Source organism: Coturnix japonica, chromosome 3, assembly GCF_054131305.1.
Source record: "Coturnix japonica strain WE chromosome 3, WE-NBRP24, whole genome shotgun sequence".
NCBI lineage: Eukaryota > Metazoa > Chordata > Aves > Galliformes > Phasianidae > Coturnix > Coturnix japonica.
In genome coordinates, this window is record NC_140665.1 from 96,129,046 (window position 1) to 96,149,064 (window position 20,019).

Here is a 20,019-nt window from a genome sequence, read left to right on the forward strand (position 1 = left end):
TTTAAGATGTACTCCAAAGTAGGAGTCAAACTACAATAGCTCAAGGGAAGACGGCCAGAGGCAGAGAGCGCCTTTGTCCAGACCAGTGGGGCTTCCTCTTCGCACCAAGTCCTCTGGGGATGCCGCCCCTCCCTCTGGGAACCCAAAATGCCCCAAATGGCAGTAACACGGAACCAGAACACGAACTGCCACTGTTCTGCATGATGTTGTGATGTGGAGTACCGAGAACAGAAACCCCAAACCACAACTGGGCTGATCCACACAACAAACCTCCTTACCCACCGCGCAGCTTGTAGTAGGCCAACCGGCGTCTATTGGTGTGGTAAAAGACTTGCAGTGGGGGCTCCAATCCCGCTATGACAGCCCACAGCGCTTTTGTTGGCTTCAGAAAAGCCCTACAAAGAGCTATTTTGTTGGTCCTTTTTGCTTTAGAGTCCTTGCCCAACACAGTCTTACCCGCCCTGAGGCTCATCTCTTCAGCAACAACCTACAAGAGTTCTTAATTGCCAGTTGTCTCTGTCAGCTGTCACTGTTCTGTGCTCCCCTTGGCCATTTACTTGTCCCGGTGTACTTGGTCAAGTAGAGCTCCTAATGAGGCTCAGAGCTCAGGACTGGGATCCTACCACCCTCCCAGGGCTATTGGGTCACCAGCAGGGTTTTGAAGGAGACTGATACATACCATGCCACAGCAAGGAGAGGTGATGCCCACGGAGGCATCTTTCTGCCATTCCCAGGGTCACTGTCTGTCCTACAGAACAGGTTCTGGGGCCTCTGTTTCCACTGTGGACACCCAACCTCATTGCTTTCTGCCCTTTGCTGAATGCCTCTGGGGCCCCTGGAAGTTGCACCTTACATGCATGTTAATTACTGTTCTGTTTATATGTTGATAAAAGTTAAGCAGGATGTAGTGATGTGGAATAAGGGGTGGAATGTTATTGTTTTGTAATTTGGTTGGTTTTGCTATTCCACATCAGAATATCATGTAGGATAATGGGAGTTAAGGGGACAAGTTTTTTTTGTTTGTTTGTTTTGCCTGTGGACTGCCCTAAATGGGCATGGGGGCAGGGGGCACCGGAGGGAAGGTCGGGAAGGGGACGGGGTTTTTTCTGCCTGGTTCTCTGTGAGGCCCTTTTGATCGCCGAAGTCTCCTGACTCGGAGCCGTCCCGGACCGATCAGCAGCGACTGACTGCACGGTTCAAGGGGGATCTCGGGTGGTTCCTTCAAGCAGGGACCTCCGGCCAGAGGAGCAGCCCGGCAGCTCTCGCGGTAGCGGCTACGTGACTGACGTGACCTCATTGATTTCTGCCCTTTGCATTCCTGGCTTGGAATGCCAGGCCCAGGTCCCTGCCCTGAGGGACCAGGACAGCCACTGTGTTCACTCAGGTAACAGAGCTGTCCCAAGGATGGCTGAGTAGCGAGCAGGGAAAGAGGAGTCTGGCCGATTCCTGGTTTAGCCCGATTCCTAATGGGGTGAGGAGAGGGATGGAACCACAAGGGTACAGCAGCAACAGTGTGAGGAGAAATTATTTTATTTTGAAATAATTAAAGAAATTAAAAAAAAATTTAAAATACGTAAGTCAAATAAAATCACAGAATCCAAAAACCCTGGCTAGACTTCTCACATTAGAAGTGGCAATAGAGAGAGGCTAATTTTTATGATTTTTCATTATTTATATTCCCCATCTATAACACTATTGACTGGAGCAATAGCACTACATATACATACATGCAGAATAATGCAAAGTCCACTGGGATATGTAGTTTGTAAAACTTTGCATTATTCTGTGGGCTTCCTCCTGCAGTGACAGCGGTTGATGTCCTTAGGGACAGAGAGCCGTGAGCCGTGAAGAGGAGGGAGAACATTCCGGTCTCCCTCCCGCAGAGCCTCCAAATCTCTCCGGGACCAATATTCAAATCTCCCTCCTGCAGGACATGCTGCTACATCCTGAAGGAGGGAGATTGGAATACTGGTCCCAGAGAGAACTGGAGGCTCTGGCAGACATGAGGCTCTCTGCTTGGTGGAGGAGTGCTTTCTCTGCAGGAAAGCATCCTGGGTGTAGTGCTATTGCTCCGGACAATAACACTATTGACCGGAGCAATAGCACTACATATACATACATGCAGAATAATGCAAAGTCCACTGGGATACGTAGTTTGTAGGACTTTGCATTATTCTGTGAGCTTCCTCCTGCAGTGACATCGGTTGATGTCCTTAGGGACATCAATGCACAGGAGCCCCTCTGGCTGATGATCTGCACTGTGAAGAGGAGGGAGAACATTCTGGTCTCCCTCCCGCAGAGCCTCCAAATCTCTCTGGGACCAATATTCAAATCTCCCTCCTGCAGGACATGCTGCTACATCCTGAAGGAGGGAGACTGGAATACTGGTCCCAGAGAGAACTGGCGACTGCATGCCCGAGTGCCTGTGGCTGCTGCCACCATGGCTTGATCCCTTGCTGGCGCCTGGGACCTTGCTGGCAGCTGTGAGCTTACTGGCAGCTGTGACGTCACTGTCACCACTGAAAGACTTGTCTTCGGATGCCACCAAGTCCTTCTTTGTTCCCTCCAGAAATGGACTTGCGGTTTTCATTTTGGCCAGAGGTGTCAGTGATTGTCTGCTCCCATGATGACTCGCGTCCAGCCTTGTTGGCTCTGAGGATCTGTTGTTTGTGAAGGGCTTATTTCCCTTCCTGGAGAGCTTCTCGCTTCCCTTTCTGATCTTGGAACAGAGGGCCTTGCTGGCTGCTTTGAGCTTGGCCCAGGCACGCTGAATGCAGCGGCACAGAAAGCGTGGCACACAGCAGCCTGTACACAGCTGAGATGGAGTCTCTGACCTTTGTGTCCTGTGTTGTTCTGCCACGTGCTTGGGCCTCGCCTCTGGCTTTGCTGACTGGGGCCTGAATGGCTCATCCTTTGGCAGAATCCTGCTTGATGCAACTGAAGATCTACTTCCTGCAAGGGTATGTCCAGGGAGCCCCTTTGGCTCTTGAGCAGCAGTGGTATTTTTCTGGCTCTGCTGCTTACTGGCCCTCTCCGCAGGTGGATTTCTCTCTCCTACTTTTGCTCTTCCTGCATCAAGCTGGGCTACAGGGTCAGATGGAGACACACCCTTGGATCCTTCATTGCTAGGCAGGACGCGGTGTGGTGTGAAAAAGTTCCGCTTCTTCCTCTCAACGTATGCATACTGCTCCAGATATTGATACATCAACCTGTTCTCCTGGTTGTCAGGCTGTTCACACAGTCTGTAGCAGTCAGCATGGACTGTACGCATTGTTTCTTGTTTGCGTGTGTCCATCAGGGAGGCAGATTTTTGCCGTTGGCCAAAGGCCTCTGCTGATGACCTCCATGCCTGAGCCTGCATGTGCCTGCGCTGGAAGGGCAAGCGAGCGGACCTCCTTGTTTGCCTCAGTGGATGTGGAAGCTGGGAGTCTTTGTGCCCCAGATTAGGCTCTGAGAGGCTCTTCTGCAGGCGCTCTGGTGCCTGCATTTTCATGTCAGGATGCTCCAGGAGACTTCACATAGCCTCATCCACCAAGGGCAGATCCAGCTCCTGGGACTTTGGTTGTGGGCAAGGTGTCTTCATATCCCCGCAACAGGTGATGGTGCCCTCGTTGCCGCCCCACTCATTGCTGCCCTCAGGCATTTGAAACATGAGCCTGTGTGAGATGGAGAAAGAGAAGGAAGATGAAGGCAGTTCTGAGCCAAACACTCCTGAGGGCCCCAGGGCACTTCTGTCACCTCAAAGCTGTTGGCAGGCTTTGTTATTTTCACTTGTTGGGGCCCAACAAGTGTGTGCCCAAGGTTCCATTCCTGCTTACAGAGCACAAAGCAAGGACGACACTCGTGTCCGTGCCTCAGCGGTAAACCCTTCTACAAGGGCACTGCCTCTCAGATTTCAAGTCTCTGGATTATCCCTGTGCCCTCCCTGAGTCATTGCAGATTTCCATTTCAGCAAGCCCTGCCCCTGTCCCCATCCCCTATCAGTAGTCTCACCTGTCCAAGCATCTGCTGGAGTCTTGAACAGTTCCGTAAAAACATTGGATGGCTTCATAGGTGTCATCCGTCTGACTGGGCACTGAGGAGCTGCAGCAGAGCAGAGAGCAGTGTTAGTGGGATTTCAGCTGGTGGGAGGTGACAGGAGAGGAACAGTGTTACTTACTGCATCCTCGCATGCTGTGAAGACGTGCACAAGTCCCAAACTGTTGGCAAAGGTGGCACAGTGAGTGGATAGGAAGAACGTGACGGGGTGGTGGGCACGTGGGGCTGAGGGGTGTCCTTGCAGGCACCTCCCTTGCCCAGGGCTGCTCACCTCTAGAATTTGCCTGGTTAGCTCTGTGTTGGCACTTCCTCTGTTTGGGACGTTTGGACCTTTCCTTCTGTATGGGCACAGAAAGCAGCGAGTGAGAGGGGAGCATCCCCAGCAGCCTCAGCGGCTCCCACCAACCCAGGGCACAGCCAGGCTCGGCCCATGACTGCCCTGGGACTCCTTGCCGAGCCTGGCCAGGCCCTGCTGGGACACGGCCTCTCCTCCCAGGTGCCCAATCTGAGGCAATAGTTTCACATCCCTAATAGGCACAGTAATATGAGCCTGGGTGGCTACAGTATCCCCTCCCTGGGTCTGAGCTTGGGCAAAAATAGTAACCCTGTTGACTTAGACAGGGCTGTAGAGGTACCAGGTCACACAGGGAGGTAAGGAAGCTTGGTGTGGGTGGTGGTGTGCTGATATATAAAATGTGATCACTGTGAGAATCCCCAAGTACCAATGGATACCCCTAAGGCCCATCTTTCCCCACAATTCACTTCTCTGCCTCACCCGTCAACTGGGTTGCAACCAGCTACGAGGTTTTTTAGTTCTTCTCGGCAGCAGTAGTGTTCTTCAGGGGGAGCCTTTACCTGGATTACCCATTGGGCTCGTCGCAGTGTAAGTTTCAGGTTGTCACTCCCGGGGGCTACCTCCCACTTCTCGTCACTGATGGGTCCTTTAACACGGCTGGCATGAGTCCATCCTCTCTCTACGGTTCGAATAGCTGTTTCTGCAGTAAATAAAACAACATAGGGACCTTCCCCTTGTGGTGTTAGTGCAGCTTCTTTCCAGGTTTTTATTAGGACCCCATCCCCTGGCTATATTCTATGGATTGCTATCTCCAATGGGGACCGCTGTGCAATCAGATCCTTCTCTTGTAGTTCCTTGCACTCATTCATTAATTGTATAAGGTAAGGTTTTATTTGATCATCTTGTAAATGGGGTGATCAAGAGGTACTTCAAGATTATAGGGCATACCATACAGCATTTCAAAAGGTGAAATTCCCAGATCAGTTCTGGGTTTCACACGTATATTTCACAGAGCTAACAGCAAGCGTTTTATCCAAGATGCCTTAGTTTCTGTCATTAATTTCTTAAGTTGTTGTTTAATTTCCCCATTCATTCGTTCTACTTTACCAGAGCTCTGAGGGTGCCAAGGAGTATGATATTCCCATTTAATCCCTAGAATTCTCATTGTGTCACGTGTAACCTTTGACACAAATGAGGTCCCCTGTCAGAATCTATTGCTTCTATAATTCCATATCGAGGAATTATATTTTCTATTAGTATCTTTACTACCATTGGTGCTGTAGCCCTTGCCGTAGGGAATGCCTCAACATAGTTTGTAAGATGGTCTACAATCACTAATAAGTATTTATATCTCCCAGTTTTAGGGAGTTCAATGAAGTCCAACTGGATCCTTGCGAAGGGTCGATAAGCCAATTCTCACCCTCCTGGGATTCTTTTTCTCATATTCTTTGCATAAACCCTCTGGCAAGTCACACATCCATTAACAATCCCCTTTGCTATGTTATATACCCCTATACACATATAATTATTGGCAAACTGATCCACGAAGGCCTGAGCACCCCAATGTGTTTGTTCATGGAACCTCCGTAACAACCTCATAGCTACTGATTTTGGTACAACCACCCATCCATCAGGTAGTGTCCATTTTCCCATTTCATTTTCCCAAATACCCATTTGTATCATCTTTTCTTTCTCCACAGTCATAAAACAGAACAGGGGAAGAGGATCTGACCCACCCTCTGCAAACATAGCCGGACAGCCCCCCTTTCGGTCACCTCATACACACACACAAAAGAGCAGCCTTTTTGGCCTCCTGGTCAGCTAGGTTATTAACTCTAGTTTGAGGATCCAGTCCTCGTTGGTGACCCCTTACATGTACTACTGCAATCTCCCTTGGTTCTCTGATAGCTTTTAAAACCTGAAGGATCAATTCTTGATGAATTAACCCCTTTCCTTGTTAATTTTCTAAGTCTTCTCTCCTTCTATATTTTCCCAAAAGCGTGTACTACCCCATCCTCTACTCTTAGAGGACATAACCGAATCTCTAATCTTTTATCTACTACTTCTAAGCTTATTCCTAATTCTACTATGAAGTCCCTACCTAATAGATTGCATTTGGCCTCAGGTCTGATTCAATCAACACCCTTTTTATAACAGGGACCCCAAATGGTTCCCCCTTTTTGCCCGATCACCTGTACTTTTTTGCAGAGGCTTTACATCCTAAGGGCAGTGTTTGGATTGTTGATCTTTCAGCCCCTGGATCTACAAGGAATTCTATTTCCTTGCGTTGGGGGACCCACTTTTAATTTTATCAAGGGCCCATTCTGTCCTCGGGTCCCAGCAAACAGAGCCCCTGACACACCCCTTCTCTCTCGCAGACCGGGGCGCGGAGCGAACTTTTTTTTTGTTGTTGTTTTTAAAACCTCCGCCCGGCTCCGCGGCCGACGGACGTGCGGAGGCGCGGGCACTACGGACACTAGGTACCTGGCCCTGGGGTGAGGGAAACAACCCGAAGGCTCCGCGGAGGTGCCTTCGCCCGCCCGCCCGGCTGCCCGACGGACGGGACGGCGCGTCGAGGGGAAACCCGGCACCTGCCAGCCGGCCCCGGCGACCCTCGGGGGAGCGTCCGCCAGTGGGGCCCCGGGGTTTCCCTCCGTAACCCGGCGCCTGGTGGCCGCTGCGCTCGGGAGAATAAACGCGGCTCGGACCGCCCCGCCCGCACGGGACCCAAGCCTCCCGGCAACCGATCGGACGGCCCAGACTCGGAAGCGGACGGGACCGGCGCCGCGGGGAGAGGAGAGAGGGGAAGGTCGGGGAGGGGAGGCGTAGCGAGAGGGCGGGTCGGTGCTCCCGGCCCCCTGGAAGACGGGGCCGTGGGTGCGGGTATGTAGGGCGGTGGTGACACTGGGACTTCTAAATCCCTTCTTTTCCCGCCCTCCTTGTTCTTTTATGGGATATAAATGCCTCCTCGTCTCTGAGGCTATCCAGAGGTGGGCATACTCACTTTGCTCTGAACTAAAAGGCTCCTAGCATTTACATAGAGGTTAAGGGCCTGACATACCCAGTCCTCAGAGGAGCCAAAAAGGGGCCAAAATACACTCTCCCCTTTTATGGGCTTATTGCCCCATACTTCTACAAAATAATGAATCATTTTAACTTTACTTTTTCCCCGCCTAGAATGGGAATCATTCAGATTCTTAATCATGAGTCCCAGTGGACTGTCTGGGGGAATACAGGGTATAGCTATACCCTCACCACTAGTTCCCCCACCCATGGGACCAGAAGGCTTGCTGTTCTTCTGTCCCATCTTCCGGCAGCACCTTCACGCACACACACACACGCTTCCCCCTTTTCGTGGCCCAGTCCCTCACGGGATGTGCGAACCGCACTACCGAGGGGTCCGCACTCGCTTCGCCCGCAATTGGACGTCTCAGTCGTTGTGCTCCGGGAAACCCAACCCCAACCGAACGGCTTCACCGGCCTATACTTACTCCTGATCGAATCACCTTCATCCGAGTCACGGCACCAAACTGTCATGAATTAGACCAAATCCGTTTCCAAATCATAAATTAGTTACTTAATTTGAGGAAGCTATCACAAGCAACACCACAGCGCTACGCAGACAGAGAAATCAACACCTCCCCTTAGTCTCTTATTCTGAGTGGCCGGGGTCTCGTGCTTCTGCGACTGCGCCTTCTCTGTTGCCAGGCTTTGCTCTTTCTTGTTGCTGGGGGCTGTTACTTGTTGCCGCCACGTTCCCCATTGCTAGGAGCCTCCGCTCCCCGTCCCGAGTCCGTCCAATCCGGAGCGGGGGAGGGCGAAGCGGCGTAAACAGGAGCGGCGAGGGCAGGAGTCGCGGAAAAAAAGAGGCGAAAACAGGAGCAGCAGGGGCGGTTAGAAAACCCGGCAGCCCACTCGGCCCCGCTCCCGCACAGCCCCCCCCCCCAGGAACATCACCCCAACATTTACCAAACTTTACACTCCCAGTCAGTGCCCCCAGCCCAGCCCTGGGGATAGCCCTGGCCCCCACCAGGTAGACCCCTCAGGGAGAAGTAAAACTGGCAAAGCACCACCAGAAGTTCTCCACCGGGAGAACAAGGGAGCCCCAGCTCCCCCAGGTGGGAAGAGCACAGCTCCTGGGGAGCAGTGTGGCTCTTGGTACAGGGTGAGTGAGCAGGGAGGGTGCAGACCTCCTCCCCACTGAAGAGACCAGTCCACCTAACACTCTTAGAATAGGTTTCAGGACCTAGAACCTGAGGGTGAGGTGAGCAAGGTTGCGGTGGGAGATCACTGAATCATAGAATGGCCTGGCTTGAAAAGGACCGTAATGATCATCTAGTTCCAACCTCCCCGCCATATGCAGGGCCACCAACTACCAGACCAGGCTGCCCAGAGCTGCATCCAGCCTGGTCTTGAATGCCACCACTCTCTGTGTGAAAACCTTTCTCCTAATCTGTAACATCAACCTCCTCTGTCTCTGTTTAAAACCATTCCCCCTTGTCCTATCACTATGCACTCTTGAAAACTGGCTTTCCCCCTCCTGTTTAAATGCTCCCTTCAAGTCCTGCAAGACCGCAACTGAGGTCTCCCTGGTGCCCTTCTCCAATGCTAAACAAGCCCAGTTCCCTCAGCCTTTCCTCACAGGAGAGGTGCTCCAGCCCTCTGATCATCTTAGTGGCCCTCCTCTTGACCCGCTCTAAGCGCTCCACGTCCTTGCTGTATTGGGGAAGTATTGAGATCTACCTGTGAGCTTGTCTAGGGTGAGATGGTCAACTCCACACCTCCAGACTGCCTCCAGCAGGAAGGGTGATTGCGGTAAGCAACTCCCTGCTGAGAGGAACAGAGGGCCCTATATGTCGGCCTGACCCTATCCGTAGGGAAGTGTGCTGCCTCCTTGGGGCCCGGGATATTTCTAGAAAACCCCTCAGTCTGATGATCCACCCCTCTATTGTCCTTTATTAATAGTTCAGGCTGGCAGTAATGAGGTCGCTGACAGAAGCCTGAGGATTATAAAAAATGACTTCAGGGGGCTGGTGTGGTTGGTTGATGGAGCGGGCATACAGCTAGTATTTTCCTCTCTTCTGTGAGTGGCAGAGAAGGACACTGAGAGGAGCAGGAAAATTCATCTTATGAACACATGGCTGAGAGGCTGTTGCAAATGTAAGAATTTTGGGTTCTTTGGTCCATATGGGGTGGTTTACTTGGCACCTGGCTTGAGATCTGCTGATGGGTCTCACCTGTCTGAAAGGGAGCAATGGATCCTTGCCCAGGAGCTGGTAGGGCTTGTGGAGAGAGCCTTAAAGTAGACACGAAGAGGGGAGGGAATAATAAACTGATGCACACAGCACGGGCAACAAACAGGAGGATCTGGAGGCCGTTGTGTGGCAGGTGATCTTTGACTTGGTTGCTGTTACAGAAGCATGGTGGGATCGCTCCAATGATTGGAGTACTGCAGTGGATGGCCACAAGCTCTTCAGAAAGGATAGGGTTGAGAGCTTATGGGCCAGAATAAAAGTGAAGGCCAATCAGACTGACATTATTGTGGGGAATCTGCTACAATCCGCCCAGTCAGCTTGAAGAGGTGGACAAGACACTTTACAGACAGTTGGGTGAGGTCTCAAGGTCTCTCCCCCTTGTTCTTGTGGGGGACTTCAACTTCCCAGACATCTGCTGGATTTACAGTACAGAAGATAGGGAACAGTCCTGGAGGTTCCTAGAGTGTGTGGGAGATAACTTCCAGACACAGCTGGTGAGGGAGCCAACAAGAAGAAGCCCAGTCCTGGACCTGCTGTTTGTTGACAGAGAAGATCTTGTGGGGGATGGAAAGGTTGGAGACCATCTGGGACAAAGTGATCCCGAGATGCTAGATTTCTCAGTCCTTGCTGAACCACAGAGGGGAGTCAGAACTGCCACCTTGGACTTCCGGAGGGAAGACTTTAACCTCTTTAGGACAGGGACTGAGAGTGTCCCTTGGAGGGCATGGGAGCCCAGGAAGGCTGGGGATACATTAAGTAATTTTAAAGGTGCGTGAGCTGACCATCCCCACGTCACAGAAGATGAGCCAATGGGCAAGGAGGCTGGACTGGCTGAACTGAGACCTTTGGCTGGATCTCAAGAGCAAAAGGAAAGTTTGTGGTCTCTGGAAGAGTGGGCAAGTGACTTATGATTACAGGTACATAGGGAAGCTGTGTGAAAATTAGAAAATCCAAAGCCCATCCAAAACTGAACTTGCAGAACGGACCAGGTTTATCTGTAAAATTCCTGGGAGTAGTCTGGTCTGGGAAAACCAAAGTACTACCCAGTACAGTGAGTTTTCCTTTACAAATAACCTTTAGTATTAGCTTTGCTACCATCTTCATATTATTCAACCTTACATGCATGTTAGCTACTGTTCTGTTAGTATGTTGATAAAAGTTAAGCACGATGTAGTGATGTGGAATAAGGGGTAGAATGTTATTGCTTTGTAATTTGGTTGGTTTTGCTATTCCACATCAGAATATCATGTAGGATAATGGGAGTTAAGGGGACAAGTTTTTTTTGTTTGTTTGTTTTGCCTGTGGACTGCCCTAAATGGGCATGGGGGCAGGGGCACCGGAGGGAAGGCCGGGAAGGGGACGGGGTGTTTTTCTGCCTGGTTCTCTGTGAGGCCCTTTTGATCGCCGAAGTCTCCTGACTCGGAGCCGTCCCGGACCGATCAGCAGCGACTGACCGCGCGGTTCAAGGGGGATCTCGGGCGGTTCCTTCAAGCAGGGACCCCCGGCCAGAGGAGCAGCTCTCTCGGGAGCGGCTACGTGACTGACGTGACTGACGTGACTGACGTTACGTGGCGTTGGCGTTGCCTGGCAACGGCGGGAGATTGAAACGGGCACAGGGAGCGACTAGTCGGTGCCCACCAGAGACAGACAGGAGGGGTCTGGGTTCTTGCAGCTCGTGACTTCCCGTTTCAGTGCTGCTACGTCTTCTGCTTTGACGTGGTTGCTCCCCGGCGGAAGGCTGCTACCAGAAATACTGAGGAGGCCCAGACAAGGGTCCCAAGCTCTCAGAAACGAGGCAGCAACCAAGAAGACTGCAGAGACCCAGACTGAGGTCCTGCACATGCCTTATAGGAAGGCTGCTGCCAAAATGTCTGAGGAGACTCAGACTGAGCTCCCAACCTGAGATGCTGGTGTGCAGGTCTCTGGCTGTACTGAGTGCCAGAGCCTGGCCCTTGCAGTGCTGGGTGAGGGAGGCAGTGATTGTGTTCGCTGCGCCCAGGTGAACTACTTGCTCAGCCTCGTAGTTGACCTGAAGGAGGAAGTGGAGAGGCTGAGGACTATAAAAGAGTGTGAGAGGGAGACTGACTGGTGGTGTCAGTCCCTCTCAGCCTCAGGTTCTCAGCACACGGCCGAGGCTCCTAATGGAGCATGTCAGCCCCTGCCACCTTACACCTTACGAACAGGAGGTAAAGGGGAACCAGCCAGCTGACTGTGGTGCAGCGAGCCCCCTGTCCTCTCTTCCCCCAAGCAGCAATTTGAGAAGGGAGGAGGAGTGGAAACGGGTACTGGCTCGGTGGTGGGGGCATCCCCCATCCCAACCATCCCCGGCTCCCCAGGTGCCTCTGTGTAACAGGTTTGAGGCCCTGGAATTTGAGGGGGGGACGAGTGAGAGTGTGGAGACAGGTTCACCCATGAGGTTGCCTCAGGCGAAGCGGTCGCCCCCAAGCCTCAAGACTGCTTCTACCCATAAGGACTGAAGGGTGATTGTTGTAGGTGACTCCGTTCTGCAAGGAACAGAGGGCCCTATATGCCGGCCCGACCTTACCCGCAGAGAAGTGTGCTGCCTTCCTGGGGCACGGGTCAGAGACATTTCAAAGATAATTTCTAGGTTGATTCAGCCTTCAGATTACTACCCACTTTTAATAATTCAGGCTGGTGGCAAGGAAGTTGATAAGGAAAGCCTGAGGTCTATCAAGAAAGACTTCAGGGTAATGGGGCGAATAATTGAAGGAGCTGGGGTGCAGGTGGTCTTTTCTTCTACACCCGTGGTGAAAGGGAAAGGTACAGGGAGCATCCAAAAAACCCAACTCTTAAATAGATGGCTTAAGAGCTGGTGCAGATGCAAGAACTTTGGCTTTTTTGACCATGGGGCAATCTACACTGCACCTGGCATGATGACTGCTGATGCAAGCAGCCTGTCCCTGAGGGGTAAGAGGATATTAGCTGAAGAATTAGCGGGACTCATTGACAGGTCTTTAAACTAGGAACGAAGGAGGAAGTGGGCAAAATAAGGGCTACTGGGGTTGAACGGGTCATTCGAGGGATTGTACCAAACTCCGTGGGCAATGATGGCAGAGTGCAAAGGGAGGGAGTAGGGCAGGGGGATGCTGGGGATGCTACTGTTCTAGTGGATCCTGGATCCCTTATAAAGGTGGCGAGATGGATAGCCCAGCTGAAGTGCCCTTATACTAATGTACGCAACCTGAGTAACAGGCAGGAGGAACTGGAAACTCTGATGCATTCGGAAAGTTATGACATTGTTGCTATCACAGAAACATGGTGGGATGACTCCTACAATTGGGATACTGCCATCAAAGGCTCTAGACTATTTAGGAGAGATAGGCGAGGTAGGACGGGTGGGGGAGTTGCTCTTGATGTCAGAGATTGGGGTGAGGAGAACCATGGAACCACAAGGGTACAGCAGCAACAATGTGAGGAGAAATTAGTTTATTTTTATTTGTATCAGAATACAAGATAACACACTATAATACATTAAGTCCAATAAAATGACAGAGTATCCAAAAATCAGACGCCTCACTCTAATGCCACTTCTCAGGTGAGAAGTCTAGCCAGGGCAAGAAGAAAGGAAAAGAGAGAATGTCTTGTGATATGTGAGCATTCTGAAAGAATAATGCAAAGTCCTCTGGGATATGTAGTTTGTAGTTTTCTTCTGAGAAACCGGAGCAATAGCACTACATATTGTTATGATGTGGAATATCAGTAACCAAAAATCATAAAATCATTTCCGGTATCTGCTGCTCACAGGGGTTGATGTCCGTAGGCATAGGAGCCCCTCTGGCTGATGATCTGCAGGAGCATTTTTCAGGCCTGCTGCCTCTTGTCCCCGTCGTCATGGAAGGATTCTTCTCTCTGAGTCTCCTTGTGCACCTGGGGCTGAAGTTGCAGGTGCAGCCAATCTCTGGGAGCTTACAGTAAAACAGTATAGACTCCCAGGCGGGCAAGAGGAAATAACAAAAACGGTGTAGGAATTGGAAAGAGTGGGTATTATAAGACCTGCACATAGCCCATACAATTCCCCAGTATGGCCAGTGCGAAAGTCGGATGGAACATAGGGAATGATGGTAGATTATAGGGAATTGAATAAGGTCACACCACATATTCATGCGGCCTTACCCAATATTGCCTCCCTAATGGACACATTAAGTAGAGAAATTAAGACATACCATTGTGTCCTAGATTTAGCAAATGCATTCTTCAGTATTCCAGTAAGTGAAGAATCACAAGATCAATTTGCATTTACATGGGAGGGCAGGCAGTGGACTTTTCAGGTCCTACCACAAGGGTACGTGCACTCTCCCACCTATTGTCATAATTTGGTGGCACGTGACCTGGCTAATTGGGAGAAACCGGAAAACGTCAATTTATATCATTATACTGACGATCTCCTGTTACCATCCGACTCACTAGAGCCAGTGGGACAAGCAGCAGATTTGTTAACAGCTTATTTGCAGAAAAGGGGGTGGGCTATAAACCCACAGAAGCTGCAAGGTCCAGGTTTATCTGTAAAATTCCTGGGAGTAGTCTGGTCTGGGAAAACCAAAGTACTACCCAGTACAGTGAGTTTTCCTTTACAAATAACCTTTAGTATTAGCTTTGCTACCATCTTCATATTATTCAACCTTACATGCATGTTAGCTACTGTTCTGTTAGTATGTTGATAAAAGTTAAGCACGATGTAGTGATGTGGAATAAGGGGTAGAATGTTATTGCATTGTAATTTGGTTGGTTTTCCTATTCCACATCAGAATATCATGTAGGATAATGGGAGTTAAGGGGACAAGTTTTTTTTTGTTTGTTTTGTTTGTTTGTTTGTTTGTTTTTCCTGTGGGCTGCCCTAAATGGGCATGGGGGGAGGGGGCATCGGAGGGAAGGTCGGGAAGTGTATGGGGTTTTTTCTGCCTGGTTCCCTGTGAGGAGACAGCGTGGTTGGAACTTCCTGCCTCCCCCAGCCTGTTGGTGAGATTGGGAGTTGGTATTCTCCTTGTTGAAAAGGAGTGTTGTCCACTCCTAAGTAGCAGCATGTGGGTTGTCTCTCTACAGGCAAAAGGTGCCAGCACATTCAGGTGCCTGAGGCTGCTGCCGCCCTGGCTTGATCCCTTATTGGCATTTCTGGCCTCGCTCGTACTACGGAAAGTCATGAGATGCTACCAGCATTGCCTCCAGAGGTGGCAGAAGAGCTGCAGACTACAAAAGAAAGAGGAGTTGATCACCTGTGAGGTCACTTAACAGGGAGAGCTCCTGCTCTTTGGAAGGTTGTGACAGGTATCTGCTACTCACTGTGTGTCCTAGTGGGCTTCCTCCTGCAATGACAGGCGTTGATGTCCGTAGGCACAGGAGCCCCTCTGGCTGATGATCTGCAGGAGCATTTTTCGGGCCTGCTGCCTCTTGTCCCTGTCCTCCCCACTGAAGAGACTAGTGTGAGTTAACCTGCTCAGGTTTCTGGCCGTTTCCCCCTGTCCTGTCTCCACATACTGCTGAAAAGAGTCTGGCCTCCCCACTCTGCCCCGCACACCTCAGATATTTGCAGACTTGCATCAGGTCCCCTCTCAGGCTTCTTTTCTCAAGGCTAAACAGAACACATCCATGGATGTTGACCCAACCACCTCCCTGGGGAGCCTATTCTAGTGCTTAACAACCCTTTCTGTAAATATGGTTTTTTTCCAGATATCCGACCTGAACTTACCCTGATGCAGCTTGAGGCCATTTCCCCCCATCCTGTCACCAGTGAGAAGAGACCAGCCCCACTCTTGCTGTAAGCACCTTTCAGATACTGGAAGAGAGCAATAAGGTCTCCCCTCAGACTCCTTTTCTGCAGAATAAACAGTCCCAGTTCCCTCAGTGTGTCCCTGAAGGGCATATTCTCCAAGCCCTTCACAAGCCCCATTGCCCTCCTTTGGGTCTGCCCCAGCACCTCCATGTCGTTAGGCGGAGCTTGAGAAGGAGCAGAGGCAGGAGGAGACAAGAAAGAGCCCCAGTCTTTCCTGTGTGAAACTTTACACTGGCTGCAACCTTTAAAGACCATCACATGCCAAATTACGTTTAGTGACTGTATCTGACTGGTGTAAGAAAGGGGCTCTTCCACACAACAAAGCTTCTCACCCAGCGTGCAGCTTGTGGTAGGCCAACCAGCACATGTCGGTGTGGTAAGAGAATTGGAGCTGGTTCTCTTCACAGACTTATCACCGTTTATATTTCTGCATGCTACATGGCCGCACACCAATCTGCTGAGACCTTGCTGGCGCCCGTGACCTTGCTGGCGCCTGTGACCTTGCTGGCGCCCGTGACCTTGCTGGCACCCTTGACCTTGCTGGCAGCTGAGAGCTTACTGACAGCAGTGACCATACTGGCATCTGAGACAATACTGGCAGCTGAGAGCTTACTGGCAGCTGTAACCATACTGGCATCTGTGTCGTCACTGTCACCACTGAAAGACTCGACTTCGGATGCCACCAAGTCCTTCTTTGTTCCGTCCAGAAATGGACTTGCGGTTTTCATTTTGGCCAGAGGTGTCAGTGATTGTCTGCTCCCATGATGACTCGCGTCCAGCCTTGTTGGCTCTGAGGATCTGTTGTTTGTGAAGGGCTTATTTCCCTTCCTGGAGAGCTTCTCGCTTCCCTTTCTGATCTTGGAACAGAGGTCCTTGCTGGCTGCTTTGAGCTTGGCCCAGTCACGCTGAATGCAGCGGCACAGAAAGCGTGGCACACAGCAGCCTGTACACAGCTGAGATGGAGTCTCTGACCTTTGTGTCCTGTGTTGTTCTGCCACGTTCTTGGGCCTCGCCTCTGGCTTTGCTGACTGGGGCCTGAATGGCTCATCCTTTGGCAGAATCCTGCTTGACGCAACTGAAGATCTACTTCCCGCAAGGGTATGTCCAGGGAGCCCCTTTGGCTCTTGAGCAGCAGTGGTATTTTTCTGGCCCTGCTGCTTACTGGCCCTGTCCGCAGGTGGATTTCTCTCTCCTACTTTTGCTCTTCCTGCATCAAGCTGGGCTACAGGGTCAGATGGAGACACACCCTTGGATCCTTCATTGCTAGGCAGGACGCAGTGTGGTGTGAAAAAGTCCCGCATCTTCCTCTGAACGTATTCATACTGCTCCAGCCATAGATACATCACCCTGTTCTCCTGGTCGTCAGGGTGTTCACAGAGTCTGTAGCAGTCAGCACCTTGTTTGGACCTCCTTGTTTGCCTCAGTGGATGTGGAAGCTGGGAGTCTTTGTGCCCCAGATTAGGCTCTGAGAGGCTCTTCTGCAGGTGCTCTGGTGCCTGCATTTTCATGTCAGGATGCTCCAGGAGACTTCTCATAGCCTCATCCACCAAGGGCAGGTCCCGCTCCTGGGACTTTGGTTGTGGGCAAGGTGTCTTCATATCCCCACAACAGGTGATGGTGCCCTCGTTGATGCGCTCGTTGACGCCCTCGTTGCCGCCCTCGTTGCTGCCCCACTCATTGCTGCCCTCTTTGCTGCCCTCATTGCTGCCCTCATTGCTGCCCTCATTGCTGCCCTCAGGCATTTGCAACATGAGCCTGTGTGAGATGGAGAAAGAGAAGGAAGATGAAGGCAGTTCTGAGCCAAACACTCCTGAGGGCCCCAGGGCACTTCTGTCGCCTCAAAGCTGTTGGCAGGCTTTGTTATTTTCACTTGTTGGGGTCCCGACAAGTGTGTGCCCAAGGTTCCATTCCTGCTTACAGAGAACAAAGCAAGGACGACACTCGTGTCCGTGCCTCAGTGGTAAACCCTTCTACAAGGGCACTGCCTCTCAGATTTCAAGTCTCTGGATATCCCTCTGCCATCCCTGAGTCATTGCTGATTTCCATTTCACCAAGCCCTGCCCCTGTCCCCATCCCCTATCAGTAGTCTCACCTGTCCAAGCATCTGTTGGAGTCTTGAACAGTTCTGTACAAACATTGGATGGCTTCATAGGTGTCATCCGTCTGACTGGGCACTGAGGAGCTGCAGCAGAGCAGAGAGCAGTGTTAGTGGGATTTCAGCTGGTGGGAGGTGACAGGAGAGGAACAGTGTTACTTACTGCATCCTCGCGTGCTGTGAAGATGTGCACAAGTCCCAAACTGTTGGCAAAGAAGGCAGAGTGAGTGGATAGGGAGAACGTGATGGGGTGGTGGGCAAGTGGGGCCAGGGGTTGTCTTTGCAGGCACCTCCCTTGCCCAGGGCTGCTCACCTCTAGAATTTGCCTGGTTAGCTCCATGTTGGCACTTCCTCTGTTTGGGACGTTTGGACCTTTCCTTCTGTATGGGCACAGAAAGCAGCGAGTGAGAGGGGAGCATCCCTAGCAGCCTCAGCGGCTCCCACCAACCCAGGGCACAGCCAGGCTCGGCCCGTGACTGCCCTGGGACTCCTTGCCGAGCCTGGCCAGGCCCTGCTGGGACACGGCCTCTCCTCCCAGGCAGTCCTCCCCAGCCCAGCCCTGGGGATGGCCCTGGCCCCCACCGAACCCCCTCCCTGTGTTGCAGTGCCTGGCTCAGCACCAGCCCTGACTCCTACCATCCACTTCCTGAAGGCTGGAATAAGTACAGTCAGTAATGAGACTGTCGTGATCCAGAGGATACGGTAGAAGGTATCGTCCTCCATGATGAGGAAGAAGCGCTTTCCCCAGAAATCAGCGCTGCCTGCGATGTGCTGAAAGAGCTAAGCAGTCAAGCTCCTCTCTTCAGTCCGCTCACAAGCAAAGTGGCTCCCAGCCCGACTGTGCCCCGAATTCTGGGCTGTCCCCTTTGTGATGTGAGTTACCCCGTCAGCAGCTTTGCTCTATGGCAACGTTTGTGATGCAAGAACAGCGAGCGGGGTGTGGCACAGCCCGGCCGGCTCAGCACAGCGGGGCCATGGCCAGCCCGGCCCGGCACCGAGAGCCGGCCCTGTGCAGGGCCACGCAAAGCCTGTGCCTCTCACCAGGAAGGACTGAATCCCGGCCCTGTGCCGTGCTCCCACTTTGGAGAGCCCATGAAGCACTTGTCGGCCCTGGCGAGTCCAGCAAGGCGATGGTGGCCGTGCTGCTGCTGCTGCTGCCGCCTGCCCTTCCCCAGCATTTTCAGGGAGGAGCTCGATCAGATCAGCTCGGAGCAGAGGCTCACCAGGCAGACCCCTCAGGGAGAAGTAAAACTGGCAAAGCACCACCAGAAGTTCTCCACCGGGAGAACAAGGGAGCCCCAGCTCCCCCAGGTGGGAAGAGCACAGCTCCTGGGGAGCAATGTGGCTCTTGGTACAGGGTGTGTGAGCAGGGAGGGTGCAGAACTCCTCCCCACTGAAGAGACTAGTGAGAGTTATCCTAATCAATGTAGTTTTATGAAATATTAGGCATCTGATCACATACCAGGAAAAGACAAAATCATGTCTTTGAAATTTTGAAGACGTTTACCCTGATAGACACTTTGCTTAGTGCTTGTTCCCCACAGGTGTCTTTCCAGGAATTACCCAACAGGAGTGTTTGCTCAAAGAGCAATCTCTAGCGCTTTGCTTTCAGAACTGTCAGGGACGCTGATATGTGAGTTAGGCACATCAGCAAGCATAGTTCTGTGCATTAGGTCAGTGGCATTGATAGCATATAGCAGATCCCAAACTGGGAAACCTGCACACACATTGTTTTCTTCTTGGGAAGGCTGTAAGGTTGCAGAATACAACTCAAATAAAAATGAATTGTGGGAGATAATAAACTCATTGCTCATAGCGGAAAAAAAAAAAAAATTAAGGTGTAAAGCTGCTGATTATTCTCATCCAAATTGTAATCAAATTCCACTTTGCTGAGTGTGTACCCTCTGCCAATCTTTTATGAGCTTGACTGTCTGTGTGTCTTAAAAAAAACCTGGCAATCAGGCATCCACTAGTTGGGCTTCATTAAGGAATCTTAGTGGAGAATCCTGTTCTTCAGCCACTGCCACATAGGGAAGTTTCTTCTTGGCTGGACTGGCATCATTGCTAGTTTGAGCCTGGCCTGGGGTGGTTTGTACAATATGCAGGTGAGGGAAATGCTGTAAATGGACTAATTGTGTTTCACTGTGTTCTAGCACGTAGAGCACAAGCACCTGGAAAGCAAAAGCAAACAGCACTAGGTCTTCCCACAGATTCCAGACAAACCTAAGCAAAGCCCTCCACTCCCCTCAGCCTCCCAGACAAGTTGGCAGGCATGAAATGCATGTTTGTGTAGCGAGATGTGCCTGGCAGTGCTCTGTGATGACTTCTTTGAGGAGAGACAGCCATTTTGCTAGAGAAGCTCCTTGATAAAAGCCTCGAGCAGATAAACTCCTGCAGAAAGGTGTGTTGCAGGGAAAACAGGCACATCTGAGGGAATTTATACTAACTCGATTTCCACACGGTACACTTTTCTGATGTCCTATTAGGATACTGGCTGGTAAAAACAAAAAAGACAAAAACCTTTCCTCCACCTTTATCCAGGCCCCAC

The 20,019-nt window shown here is 51.4% G+C and overlaps 1 pseudogene across 1 annotated transcript; it reads right to left on the reverse strand.

Annotated features, from left to right (window-relative positions):
* Window positions 1–1,514: 1,514 nt before the first annotated feature.
* LOC146761586 (uncharacterized) lies at window positions 1,515–8,850 on the reverse strand (annotated as a pseudogene). The gene is made up of 6 exons (XR_014944289.1): window positions 7,825–8,850; window positions 4,894–5,033; window positions 4,310–4,376; window positions 4,160–4,199; window positions 3,994–4,083; window positions 1,515–3,656 (listed from the first exon to the last, which is right to left on the reverse strand). The product of XR_014944289.1 is annotated as an uncharacterized LOC146761586 (transcript).
* Between the last annotated feature and the right edge of the window lie 11,169 nt (window positions 8,851–20,019).